This window comes from Hyla sarda, chromosome 3, assembly GCF_029499605.1.
Source record: "Hyla sarda isolate aHylSar1 chromosome 3, aHylSar1.hap1, whole genome shotgun sequence".
Lineage (NCBI taxonomy): Eukaryota > Metazoa > Chordata > Amphibia > Anura > Hylidae > Hyla > Hyla sarda.
In genome coordinates this window covers 88,581,091-88,595,705 of record NC_079191.1, presented here as the reverse complement: position 1 = coordinate 88,595,705, position 14,615 = coordinate 88,581,091, and positions in this window count along the sequence as shown.

Here is a 14,615-nt window from a genome sequence, read left to right as displayed (position 1 = left end):
CCCCCCACCACCACCAGCACTGTGCCCCCTCATGTACCTAGACCCCACCGGAGTGCCTCCACTTACCCCGCCCGTGTAGTGTCGCCACTTGCCTTGTCCACCACAGGTGGATGGAACGGCTCCTGAGGTGGGCTCCGGGTGGCCCCTGTCCCTCTCAGTGTGCTGACCAGGCCCCATGAGTACTACCCTGAGTCAGCCTGACCCTTATCTAGCTGGGAGTTAGAGGGCAGTGCTCCCTTTACACTCGCACCCCTTGACTTAGCACGACACCCCTTGGCACCCCCTGGTTCCTTGGCTCCTTAGTAATAGAAGTGACTTACAGGCAGGGCCAGACTGGGACCAAAAATAGGCCCAGGCATTTTAAAATAAACAGCCCATTTTTATAGTGGGGGTCTGACTCATGGGACCCCCACCAATCACCTTGGTTCAAGTGGCTGCCCAGATGTTGGAAAGCTGCAACTCCCATCATGTCTGAAGTGACTACAGCTGATGGAACAGTCAGGAGACTACACAATGATATCAGTGACTACAGCTCTGATGGGACAGTTAGGAAAATACACAATGATATCACTGACCTGAGTGACGTCTTTTCTGTTGTCTTTATTTTTCTTCTTCATCTGGTCCAGACACCAGGATTTCTTCCATCTTCTCTGCAGAGTCTGACACCTGGACATCATTGGTTCCTTAATTTGTCAGTAGATCCTCATCCTCTGTATGATGACAATAATCATTATAACCTTGCCAAATACTGTACCCCCTGAATATAATACTGCCAACCACTGTACCCCCTGAATAATGCCAACCACTGTACCCCTGAATATAATACTGCTAACCACTGTACCCCTGAATATAATACTGCCAAATACTGTACCCCTGAATATAATACTGCCAACCACTGTACTCCATTAATATAATACTGCCAACCACTGTACTCCATTAATATAATACTGCCAACCACTGTACTCCATGAATATAATACTGCCAAATACTGTACCAACCACTGAATCATCCCATACACCCCACGCACTCCATCCTCAGTCTCCTCATCACCCCATATACCCCACACACCACATCCTCAGTCTCCTCATCACCCCATACACCCCACGCACCCCATCCTCAGTCTCCTCATCACCCCATGCACTCCATCCTCAGTCTCCTCATCACCCCACGCACCCCATCCTCAGTCTCATCATCACCACATGCACTCCATCCTCAGTTTCCTCATCACCCCATACACCCCATGCATTCCATCCTCAGTCTCCTCATCACCCCATGCACTCCATCCTCAGTCTCCTCATCACCCCATGCACTCCATCCTCAGTCTCCTCATCACCCCATGCACTCCATCCTCAGTCTCCTCATCACCCCATACACCCCATGCACTCCATCCTCAGTCTCCTCATCACCCCATGCACTCCATCCTCAGTCTCCTCATCACCCCATACACCCCACGCACTCCATCCTCAGTCTCCTCATCACCCCATATACCTTAAGCACCTCATCATTATTACACAGCTGACACACCCACATCAGGGCTGCCGTCAGAAATTTTGGGGCCCCTTACACAGGTCAAGGCCCCCTTCAACCCCTCCCCGTCCCCAAGTAATTTTTAGACTGCATATACTTACAAATGCTGTGACATAGCACAGAATTGATCAGTGTTATTGGCGCTACCTTACTACAGGCTGTTGAAGCTTTCTGCACTAAAAGATGCACAGATCAGACGAGCAGGAGGCAGATAGGTACCCTCCGCTGAGTTGATCGGGACACCACAATTTTGCTGTGGTCCTGATCAGCTCCTCTGGGCTATCTGGCAACCTATTTTCATACTTTTAGATGCTGCAATGAACTTTGATTGTGGTATCTAAAGTGGTTAATGCTGGACATCACCCTGATTGGTGAACTCTGGCATTAGCCACATGTCCCAGCTCTAACCAACCGGTTATGAAGCATAGAACTGGAGGGGGGCAGGACGTACATTTACACCCTGCAACATATAGTCATGGCCGTAAATGTTGGCACCCCTGAAATTTTTCTATAAAATTCTCACAGAAAAGGATTGCAGTAACACATGTTTTGCTATACACATGTTTATTCCCTTTGTGTGTATTGGAACTAACCCCCAAAAAAGGGAGGAAAAAAGCAAATTGGACATAATGTCACACTTTAATGTCACAAATTATTGGAACCCTTTCAAAATTGTGGATAAATAAGATTGTTTCAAGCATGTGATGTTCCTTTGAACTCACCTGGGGCAAGTAACAGGTGTGGGCAATATCAAAATCACACCTGAAAGCAGATAAAAAGGAGAGAAGTTCACTTAGTCTTGGCATTGTGTGTCTGTGTGTGCCACACTAAGCATGGACAACAGAAAGAGGAGAAGAGAACTGTCTGAGGACTTGAGAACCAAAATCGTGGAAAAATATCAACAATCTCAAGGTTACAAGTCCATCTCCAGAGATCTAGATTTTCCTTTGTCCACAGTGCGCAACATTATCAAGAAGTTTACAACCCATGGCACTGTAGATAATCTCCCTGGGCATGGATGGAAGAGAAAAATTTATTAAAGGTGTAAACGCAGGATAGTCCGGATGGTGGATAAGCAGCCCCAAACAAGTTCCAAAGATATTCAAGCTGTCCTGCAGGCTCAGGGAGCATCAGAGTCAGCGCGAACTATCAGTCGACATTTAAATGAAATTAAACGCTATGGAGGGGACCCAGGAGGACCCCACTGCTGACACTGAGACATAAAAAAGCAAGACTACATTTTGCCAAAATGAACTTGATTAACCAAAATCCTTCTGGGAAAACGTCTTGTGGACAGATGAGACCAAGATAGAGCTTTTTGGTAAAGCACATCATTCTACTGTTTACCAAAAACGGAATGAGGCCTACAAAGAAAAGAGCACAGTACCTACAGTGACATATGGTGGAGGTCAATGATGTTTTGGGGTTGTTTTGCTGCCTCTGGCACTGGGGGCCTTGAATGTGTACAAGACATCATGAAATCTGAGGATTACCAACGGATTTTGGGTCGCACTGTACAGCCCAGTGTCAGAAAGCTGGGTTTGCGTCCGAGATCTTGGGTCTTCCAGCAGGACAATGACCCCAAACATACGTCAAAAAGCCCCCAGAAATTGAAGGCAACAAAGCGCTGGAGAGTTCTGAAGTGGCCAGCAATGAGTCCAGATCTAAATATCATTGAACACCTGTGGAGAGATCCTTAAATTACTGTTGGGAAAAGGCGCCTCTTCCAATAAGAGACCTGGAGCAGTTTGCAAAGGAAGAGTGGTCCAACACTCCGGCTGTGAGGTGTAAGAAGCTTTATTGATGGTTATAGGAAGACACTGATTTCAGTTATTTTTTCCAAAGGGTGTGCGACCAAATATTAAGTTAAGGGTGCCAATAATTTTGTCCAGACCATTTTTGGAGTTTGGTGTGACAATATGTCCAATTTGCTTTTTTTCCTCCCTTTTTTGGTTTAGTTCTAATACACACAAAGGGAATAAACATGTGTATAGCAAAACATGTGTTACTGCAATCCTTTTCTGTGAGAAATACTTAAATTTCAGGGGTGCCAACATTTACCATTATGACTGTATATGGCACTGAATACATAATCTGAGACTTTAAAACCTCACTTTTAATACTTCTTCTAAAAACCATATATCAAAAAAGAAAGTGAATAGAACTGTATTTATACATATCTGCATCTATTTCCGGCCACCATCTTAGTAGCCATATTAATACTTGCCGCCTGTTCACACCGACCATATATGCACACTTGCCTGAGTGAACTTCCAATTTTCAACATCAATGTGTTAGTCTTATATACAATCATGTGTTCCATGTCCATCGCAGGAATCCTTGTCAGTTATTTTATGTATTTGCATGTATTCAGAATTAGTAGTGTTAGTTTTGTAGTCACACTCATTATTAGTATATTATTGAGAGTTTTAGCACACTCCAAAACATCAATGCATAAATCCTCTCTCTGGCAGACTACATTCTCAGTCTCTTACTGCATGCTATCAAATGAATGGCATTTAACCCATAGAGTGCATACAACATAACTGTTCTGATGGCGGCCATAACACATACACACACACTACCCCTATATACACACACACATGGCCATCATACACAGCTTCTATATGCACATACACTGCCTCTATATACACACATGCATCATAAATATATACACTGCCTCTATATACACACACAGCCATCATACACACATACACAGCTTCTATATGCACACACTGCCCCTTTATACACACATGGCCATCATACACATACACAGCTTCTATATGCATATACACTGCCACTATATAGACACACACTGCCATCATACACACATATCAGCCACTATACACAAACACTGCCACTATATAGACACACACGGCCATCATACACACATATACAGCCACTATATACACATACACTGCCATTATATATAGACACACTGCCATCATACACACATATACAGCCACTATACACATACACTGCCACTATATAGACACACACTGCCATCATACACACATATACAGCCACTATATACACATACACTGCCACTATATAGACACACACTGCCCCTTTATACATACATGGCCATCATACACAAACACAGCTTCTATATGCATATACACTGCCACTATATAGACACACACTGCCATCATACACACATGGCCATAAATAAATACACTGCCTCTATATACACACACTGCCCCTGTATACACACATGGCCATCATACACATACACAGCTTCTATATACACATACACAGCTTCTATATAAACATACACAGCTTCTATATACACATGTACAGCTTCTATATACACACACTGCCCAATTATACACACACATGGCCATCATACACATACACAGCTTCTATATATACATAGACAGCTTCTATATACACATACACAGCTTCTATATAAACATACACAGCTTCTATATACACATAGACAGCCATCATACACACACACTTTGTCCCCATATACACACACACACACACACACACACACACATACACAGCCATCATACACTGCCCCCATACAAGTAAGTACCTGTGTGCAGTGTAGTCTGCTGCTCCGCTCCTCTATTGCAGGCAGTGGGCAGGAAGAGGAGGAACACGTGATCTGACGTCACTGGCCAGCTGCTACTACAGGCCCTGCTGGTAACTGAGAGCCGCGCACAGGCATGTCTCATACTAACTGCAGCCCCTGACATTATAAAGTGACAGAGTGCTGCCCTCCGGACGGCGCTCCCTCTCGCTCCAGCCTCGCTGGCCAGTCTGGGCAACAGACAGGGCAGGGCTGGAACATAAGAAAAAAGAATATGATGTAGTCAGTCAGTGTACAGTAAGACTCCCCCCCCCCCCAGCTGTCAGTGAGTGACAGTCACTCACTGACTCGCAAGAAAGAGTGTTGGGGCCAGTTGGGCCTCCCTGAGGGTCCGGGCCCCTTACTGGGGTACCGGTTGTACCCCCTGATGACGGCCCCTGGCCTGTCCGTCTCGCCCGGCCGGTTTAAAGGTAAATTACTGCTGTCAGCGGTATTTCTGGGACCTGTTGCTGCAGCATTTTATATGAAGTACTGGCAGGGGGCCCTGCAGGGGCCCAGACTGTGACCTGGGCCACTAGGTAGGCCCCCTAACACGCTGGGCCCCTGTGCAGCCAAACCGGCTGATCAAGTGATATGTCCGCCCCTGTGTCAACATCATCCTGGGAGGGATAATACACTGCACTACAATAGAAATAAAAATCCCTATCATCTATATCTCAATGGGTTCCATCTTTTCTTTTGTTCTTTTTTCTAATGCGGTTTTATAATCCCTGAGACAAGTAGTTATGGCCCTAGAGTGTTATATATTAGCGTCTGTAGCATGTATAAGGGACATGTTATCATACCTGTGTCTTTTTATAGGTGAATAATGCCCGGTGAGAGGGTGAAAGGGACCTATACCCCCGTCAGCTGCAGGAAAGGAACAAAGAGACAGGTAATTAATATTTATATTAATTACTGATAACAATCAGGCTAGATATAACATCTAAACCTGCAAAGATGTCATAGTCTCTACCTTATACATGAAGATAGACTGACCGCAGATTTAAGACATAACTGTACTGTAAAGAAAAATCTGTAAGTTAATGTAATAAATCACATACTATAACTGATTATTGCCATTTAAAACTATGAAAAATACATTATGTTGATTATAAAACAGAAATACAGAATGGAGACAACCGTCTGTGGCTCAAGCTCGACTGCCCATTTCTTTGAGTGGCCCCTCAATGTTCTGGAAACGGGTGGAGGACATTGTCTCCATTAGAATGGGTCCCCCTACGATGCTTCGGCTGTTGATCTGAAGTGCATTCTGTGCTTTGGAATCTCGGGGGCAAACTGTATTTCTGTTATTAATTTTTAGTTTAGCAATTCCCACCGCAACATGGTTAACCTCTATCCTAAATTTCTGCACAAAATTGATAAAAGACATTCCAAGAAATATTTTGCCAAATAAAAATATATAAAATATTGATGATGTTGATGAATAATAATAACAACAAAAATAACAGTTTTTGATTAAAAAACAAATAAACAATAATAATTAATAAAATATTTTGCTCCTGCCCCCTTCCCCAAAAATAAAAAAACATATATTACCCTTAAAATTTATGAATAAAGAAACAAAAAATAACACATACCCCAAACATTGCAAACACAAAACCCCCAAAAACCTAACAATAGTGTCTGTCAACATCATCCTGGGAGGGATAATACACTGCACGACAATAGAAATAAAAATCCCTATCATCTATATCTCAATGGGTTCCATCTTTTCTTTTGTTCTTTTTTCTAATGCGGTTTTATAATCCCTGAGACAAGTAGTTCTGGCCCTAGAGTGTTATATATATTAGCGTCTGTAGCATGTATAAGGGACATGTTATCATACCTGTGTCTTTTTATAGGTGATTGATGCCCGGTGAGAAGGTGAAAGTGACCTCTCCCCCCGTCAATATTTATATTAATTACTGATAACAATCAGGCTAGATATAACATCTAGACCTGCAGAGATGTCATAGTCTCTACCTTATACATGAAGATATATGTGTTTTTAATAAGTATATCGTCTATAGACAGCTTCTTATATAACACAACTGTGTCTCAGGTACAGAGATTGGGAACATTTATGATTTCTAATATCTGTTTTTTATTTGTAGTAATCCCTTTTTCAATAGACTGACCGCAGATTTAAGACATAACTGTACTGTAAAGAAAAATCTATAAGTTAATGTAATAAATCACATACTATAACTGATTATTGCCATTTAAAACTATGAAAAATACATTATGTTGATTATAAAACAGAAATACAGAATGGAGACAACCGTCTGTGGCTCAAGCTCGACTGCCCATTTCTTTGAGTGGCCCCTCAATGTTCTGGAAACGGGTGGAGGACATTGTCTCCATTAGAATGGGTCCCCCTACGATGCTTCGGCTGTTGATCTGAAGTGGATTCTGTGCTTTGGAATCTCGGGGGCAAATTGTATTTCTGTTATTTATTTTTAGTTTAGCAATTCCCACCGCAACATGGTTAACCTCTATCCTAAATTTCTGCACAAAATTGATAAAAGACAACACCCCCCCAGTAGTAGCACCCCCATCATCCACTAGCAACACCACCAATACCCCCCTCCCGTGGTAATAGCATCAGCTAACGGATGTTGAGGGGTGTTACTGCGGTTGTGGTATTATATTCAGGGGGTGCACTGTATGGCAACGTTATATTCAGAGGGCGCAGTTTGTGGTAGTATTATATTCAGAGGGCGCAGTGGGTGGTAGTATTATATTCAGAGGGCACAGTTTGTGGTAGTATTATATTCAGAGGGAGCAGTTTGTAGTAGTATTATTAGAGATGAGCGAACTTACAGTAAATTCGATTCGTCACAAACTTCTCGGCTCGGCAGTTGATGGTTTATCCTGCATAAATTAGTTCAGCCTTCAGGTGCTCCAGTGGGCTGGAAAAGGTGGATACAGTCCTAGGAAAGAGTCTCCTAGGACTGTATCCACCTTTTCCAGCCCACCGTAGCACCTGAAAGCTGAACTAATGTATGCAGGAACTGCATCAACTGCCGAGCCGAGAAGTTTGTGACGAGTTGAATTTACTGTAGTTCGCTCATCTCTAAGTATTATATTCAGAGGGCGCAGGGGGTGGTAGTATTATATTCAGAGTGTACAGTATGTGTTGGTATTATATTCAGAGGGTACAGTATGTGGTAGTATTATATTCAGTGGGTACAGTGTGTGGCTGTATTATATTCAGGGGTACAGTATGTGGCAGATTTATATTCAGAGGGTACAGTATCTGTTGGCATTATATTCAGAATGTACAGTGTGTGGTAGTATTATATTCAGTGGGTATGGTGTATGGAAGGTTTATAATCAAAGAGTATAGGGTATAGTAGTATTATATTTAGAGGATACAGTGTCTGGCAGGTTTATAATAATAATTGTTTTCATATAGAGGATGAGAATGTGCTGACATAGTGAGGAGACGTCTGGGCGTCACATTCTACAGACAGAAGTTTTAGCTGGACCAGGCTACCATCTGAATTAGATAAGGGAAGACTATAGAGAAGACGTCACCTGTAGTCACTGATATCATTGTTCATTCTCCTCTCTATGTCCTATCAGACCTGTAGTCCCTTGTCAGTTCTACAGTTAGGTCAGTGAAACTACAACTCCCAGCATAACCTCACCACTGCTTAAAGGGGTACTACTGGAAAACATTTTTTTTTATCAACTGGTGCTACAAAATTAAACAGATTTGTAAATTACTTCTATTTAAAAATCTTAATCCTTCCAGTACTTATTAGCTGCTGTATAAGCGATTCACAGGAAGTTATTTTCTTTTTTAATTTATTTTCTGTCTGACCACAGTGCTCTGTGCTGACACCTCTGTCCATGTCAAGAACTGTCCATAGTAGGAGCAAATCCCCATAGCAAACCTCTCCTGCTCTGGACAGTTCCTGACATAGACAGAGGTGTCAGCAAATAGCACTGTGGTCAGACTGGAAATAACTACACAACTTCCTGTGGAGCATACACCAGCTTATAAATACTGTAAGTATTAAGATTTTAAATAGAAGTAATTTAAAAATCTGCATAACTTTCTGGCACCAGTTGATATAAAAGTAAATGTTTTCCAGTAGAGTACCCCTTTAAGTAATTCTGGGAGCAGTATATTTAAATGATGAAAACTTCTTTAACCCTTTCCCATTCTGTGGCAACTGGTATATCTGATTATTATACTGGAATTTCTCACAATGCGCTACAACAGTGGTGTCTGTCACAACAGGCTAAAAACTTACTGGGGGGAGGAGGGAGGTATGGGGGTGACACCATTTTCTACCGCACCGGATGACACCAACCCTTGCAACGCCACTGTATACATACATACATATTCATAGATTCACTTGCTCATATATATATATACACATATACATAGATTCACTTGCTCACACATATATATATATATATATATATATATACACATACACACACACATACACACACATACATACATACACATATACATAGATTCACTTGCTCACATACATAGGCACATACATAGAGATAGACACACACACAAACACACATATATATGCACCTCACACTGACATACAGTCCCTCACATATATACACAGTCAGTTACACTAAGGCCCCAGCCATCCCTCTCTGCACAGGCACATACATAGAGATACACACAAACACATACACACAAATATATATACATACACACACACTGACATACAATCACTCACATATACACACACACACTTAGACACAATCACTCACATATATTTACAGTCACTTACAGTAAGGGCTGCATAGACTGAATTTTGTGTCTGGACATGCAGTGGGCGGGGCTTCTCTCTGCCTCCGCTGCTCCTGTCTCCTCCGTGTGGAGAGAAGCAGAGAAATGGCAGATAATGACAGGGTGAGTGGCGCCCCTTGCTGCAGGGAGGGCAGAGCACCCTCCATTAAACCACATACATATCTCCCCAGCAATGGATCCTTTTTACTTCACCTGTCACCCTGCAGCTCTTTTTGTGAGGGCACTAGAGGGGCAGGTGAGGAAAAGGGCAGGGGCTCCAGCTCCCTTTCACTCCTATGTGTGAACGTCCCTGCACCCACACATTGCTTTGTGTCCACATATGGAGTCAGGGGTGGACTGACAACACTTGGGGCCCCCAGACCAAAAAAAGGAAGGGCCCACTGCCTCCTCAGTCTTCTACCACGTCCCTTTTCCACCAAAATCTCCCACATAATAAACTAAAATGTATTTATGTAAGAAACACTTCAACGTAGGCAAATTTCCATGACCAATAATACTGGTATACAAGGAGTAAATATATACCACTGATCTGCAGCGTCCTCTTTCCTTTTCTTCTCTGTCTGGATCAGACCACCATGTCAATCTCTTACCATCTGCAGGGCAAACATGTCAAACTCTACATTTTTTTAGTGTCCACCCATCTATAGGCCCACAAACTGTAATAATCCCCTTCAGGTAGATAGGTAGCCACGTAAATAAGTAACTAGGTAGGCGGATCAGGAATCCAGATATGTAGGTAGGTGACTAGCCAGGTAGGTAGGTAGGGGGCTAGCAAGGTAGTTAGGCAGCCATGTATGAAGGCCAGACATGTACATAGTTAGGTAGCCAGGTATGTAGGTAGTTAGATAGCCTGGTATGTAGGTAAGTATTTAGGCATACATATAAAGTTAGGTAGCCCCCCCCCTTCCCTGTTGGTATAGACAGTAGAATTACCCCCCCCCCCCTCTACCTTGTAGGTATAGGCAGCAGAGTTAACCCCCCTTCCCTGTAGGCATGGGCGGTAGAGTTAACCCCCCTTCCCCATAGGTTTAGGCAGCAGAGTTAACCCTCCCCCCCTGTAGGTATAGGAACAGAGTAGACCCCTCCCCCTTTCCCCATAGGTATAGGCAGCAGTTAACCCCCCCCCCCTTTCCTCATAGGTATAGGCAGCAGTTAACCTCCCTTTCCCCATAGGAATAGACAGCAGTTAGCCCCCCCTTTCCCATAGATATAGGCATCAGTTAACACCCCCCCCTTTCCCCATAGATATAGGCAGCAGTCAACCCGCCCTTTCCCCATAGGTATAGGTAGCAGTTAACACCTCCCCCCCCCTTTCCCCATAGGTATAGGCAGCAGTTAACCCCCCCCCCCCCCCGCTTTCCACATAGGTATAGGTAGCAGTTAACCCTTCTTTCCCCATAGGTATTGGCAGAAGTTAATTCGCCCCCCCCCCCCCTTTCCCCATAAGTATAAGCAGCAGTTAAGACCCCCCATTTCCAGATGGGTATAGGCAGCAGTTAAAATCCCCACCCCTTTCCCCATATCGTTAAGCCCCTAACCCTTTGCCCATATAGGCAGCAATTAAACCCCCACCCTTTCCCCTACGATGGTTAAGAAAAAATGATGCTCCCACGCAGCGATCTCCTCAGCAGCAGGGCCCATGTCTTCTCTCCTTCACAGTGCAGGCACCGATGAGTGACTTCATCGGCGCCTGCACTGCATGTTGCATGGGGGGGCGGAGGTCACGTCTCCTCCGTGTGTAGGCCACAGATACAGCTCGCACAGAGGAGATGCGTTCTGTTGTATGTGCGTGCACCGCACATACAGGTGTGGTGGCCCAGTACGGGAGGTGTTTCTCCAGGTGTTCCCAGGTCCCCCTGCATTAGTTTCTCAATGGTAAATATGTTGTACTGTATAAAATGTGTTATCACCTTAAGAGTTATACCATGTGATATGCCATGTGCTTGTTACCCAGGAGGTACCAGTTACCAGGTGATTCCAGGGGTGACCTATGGGCTCCCTGCTAGTCTCCCCCATACAAGCCCTGGGTGGAGCTAGCCTCTCTCTCTTTGAGCTCTGCTCTTCTGCTAAGCTGAGGTCCACTGCAGTCGTGCCTAGTGTGTGTGTCCAGAGGGTTGGTAACCTCAAAGTCAAGTCCTGCAGCCACCATCAAGTCAAGTAAGCTAAAATTACAGCTTTATGAGTCAAGTCAAGTCAGTCCCTGTCATTTGTCAATTCAGCGTGGTTTGCATTTAATTGTCCAGTCCTACTACGAGTCCTAGCAAGCCCTTAAGGTCTCTGCATCACTGGTCAACTCCTTGTGCCGTGGCTGAACTGTATAGACTTTACCAACTGTCTACCCTCAGTAAAGCTACCATTGTCAGTAACTTGGCGTCGGAGTCTTTATTGCCCCCGTGCCTAGCCCAGGATCCAGCAGTATACCTTCGGTTGGTTTTAGGCTAAACCACACACTGGCATCATGAATACAAGGGGTTAATGCCATCTGCCCCTAGGGTAGCAACATCTGCCCTCATCATACCCCTCGACCACACAGGAGAAAGCAGCGCTGTCTGCCGGGATGAGTGTCCCGGATCCTTAGTAGCGGCGGGCCCTTTACCCGGCCGGGCACTCAGACAACGTCTGATCCGACCATCCGGTCAGTCCTCCCCTGTATGGGGTATTTCCGTATTCAGGGAAAATTGTGTTATAAATTTTGGGGGTCTTTTTCTCCTTTTACCTCCTTGTGAAATTGAAAGGCATTGGGGAACACCAGCATGTGAGTGTAAAAAGTGAATTTCTCTTACACTAACACGCTGGTGTAGCCCCCAACTTTTCTTTTTCATAAGGAGTAAAAGTAGCAAAACTCCTCCAAAATTTGTAACACAAATTTTCCTGAGTATGTAAATACCCCATATGTGGCCCTAAACTGATGCTTTGAAATACGACAGGGCTCCGGAGAGAGCTCCATGCGCATTTTAGGCATAAATTAGGGATTTGCATAGGAGTGGACTCCTATGCAACCATTGTGCTTGCCTCTTCCACTAAAAGTACCCTACAGCAGTGTTTCCCAAACAGGATGCCTCCAGCTGTTGTAACACTACAACTCCCAGCATGTTTGGACAGTCAATGGCAGTTCGGCCACGCTGTGGAGTTGTTGATTTGCAATAGCTGGAGGCTGCATTTAGTAAACAGTGCCGTACGAGCTGTTATAAATTTTTATTGGGGGGTTGGGTCAGGAGGTAATGATGCAAAGGTGTGTGTCTATGTAGTGTTTTACTCTTTATTTTTGTGTTAGTGTAGTGTAGGTGATTTTTCTGTACGTACACACAGTCGGGTTTACAACAAGTTTTCCGCTACAAGTTTGATCCACGGCAAATTTCTCACAACCCAAACTCGGAACGGGGAACTTACGGCACCGATCTCTTTTTTTTCCAGGCCATTGGGTCACCAGAGATCCGAATGGCCTGGAAATGTCATATGGAAGGTCACAGTTTAGAGACCACTGCACAGTGGTCACCAAACTGTGGCCCTCCAGATGTTGCAAAACTACAACTTTCAGCATCCCCAGACAGCCAACCCCATGTTTCCTGCTGTGAGTTTGAAGAGGAGCAGGCTCTCTGTGCCAAATTTTTGGCAGCAAATTTCCGCTGATGAAAATCCACCTCAACCCCTATTTTATAATGCAGATCTGTCACAAATATGCAGCAAAATGAGCATAATGAGCGGCTGTTCTGACTCGGATTTCACTAAGGTTCATTATTTTTCTCTAGGATACAGCATGGCGGCAGCAGCTACATCATAAGTATTTAAAATATTTTTAATGCTGCCCCCCAGGTTCCTGGTTGAAAATATAGCCCAGTGTGTCAGAAATGTGACAGACCCTATTTAACTCTTCCCATTTCATTTATTTTCTTTTTTTTTTCTTCTTCCCTGCCTTCTAAGATAACTTTTTATTTTTCCACCAACAGAGTCGTATAATGGGGATTTTTTTTATTTATAGCACAACATTCTTTAATATTTTGTCTTGTAAAATGTTAGATATCACAATGGAAGCCTAACAGATCCCATTAAAAATAACACTATAAAATCATACAGTGGCCTTACCAGCTTTCTTTCTTAACCTTCCCTTATGACATCACACATGTGACATCAGTCTTTGGTTGATACCTTTACCAGCCACTAGTACAGTTCAGGCCTTAGGTATCAGAGGGAGCGCACACAAAGAGCAGGAGATGAGGAAGAGGACAAGATGACACAGGAGAGGTACATCAATCCTAAATATTGATCAGAATACATCTAGAGTTCTAGACTTGCAAATAATGACTAGATCTTTTAAATAAAATGTGTCACAATAATAGTGTTAATTGTATTAAATCTAGTTATTTATCTATACACTTTTCTGCTGATCAATAATGACCAAGTATATACTGTTTATATTCAATTCTATTATACAAAGAGTTGGGGGGGGGGTGTATGTCCTGTATGGGTATATTAAGTCTATGGGGGAGAATCATCAAAACCTGTGTAGAGGAAGAGTGGAGCATCAGATCAGATCGCTTCTTTCAGTTTTTAGAGGCCTTTTTAAAATGAAAGAATCAATCTTATTGGTTTCTACGGGCAACAGGTCAACATTTCCTCTGCGCTGGTGTTGATAAATCTCCCCCTATATGTATAGTTTTCTATACTAAGAAAGTCAAAAGCACCTAAATGTCTAAAACACACCTATATGTTCAGTGT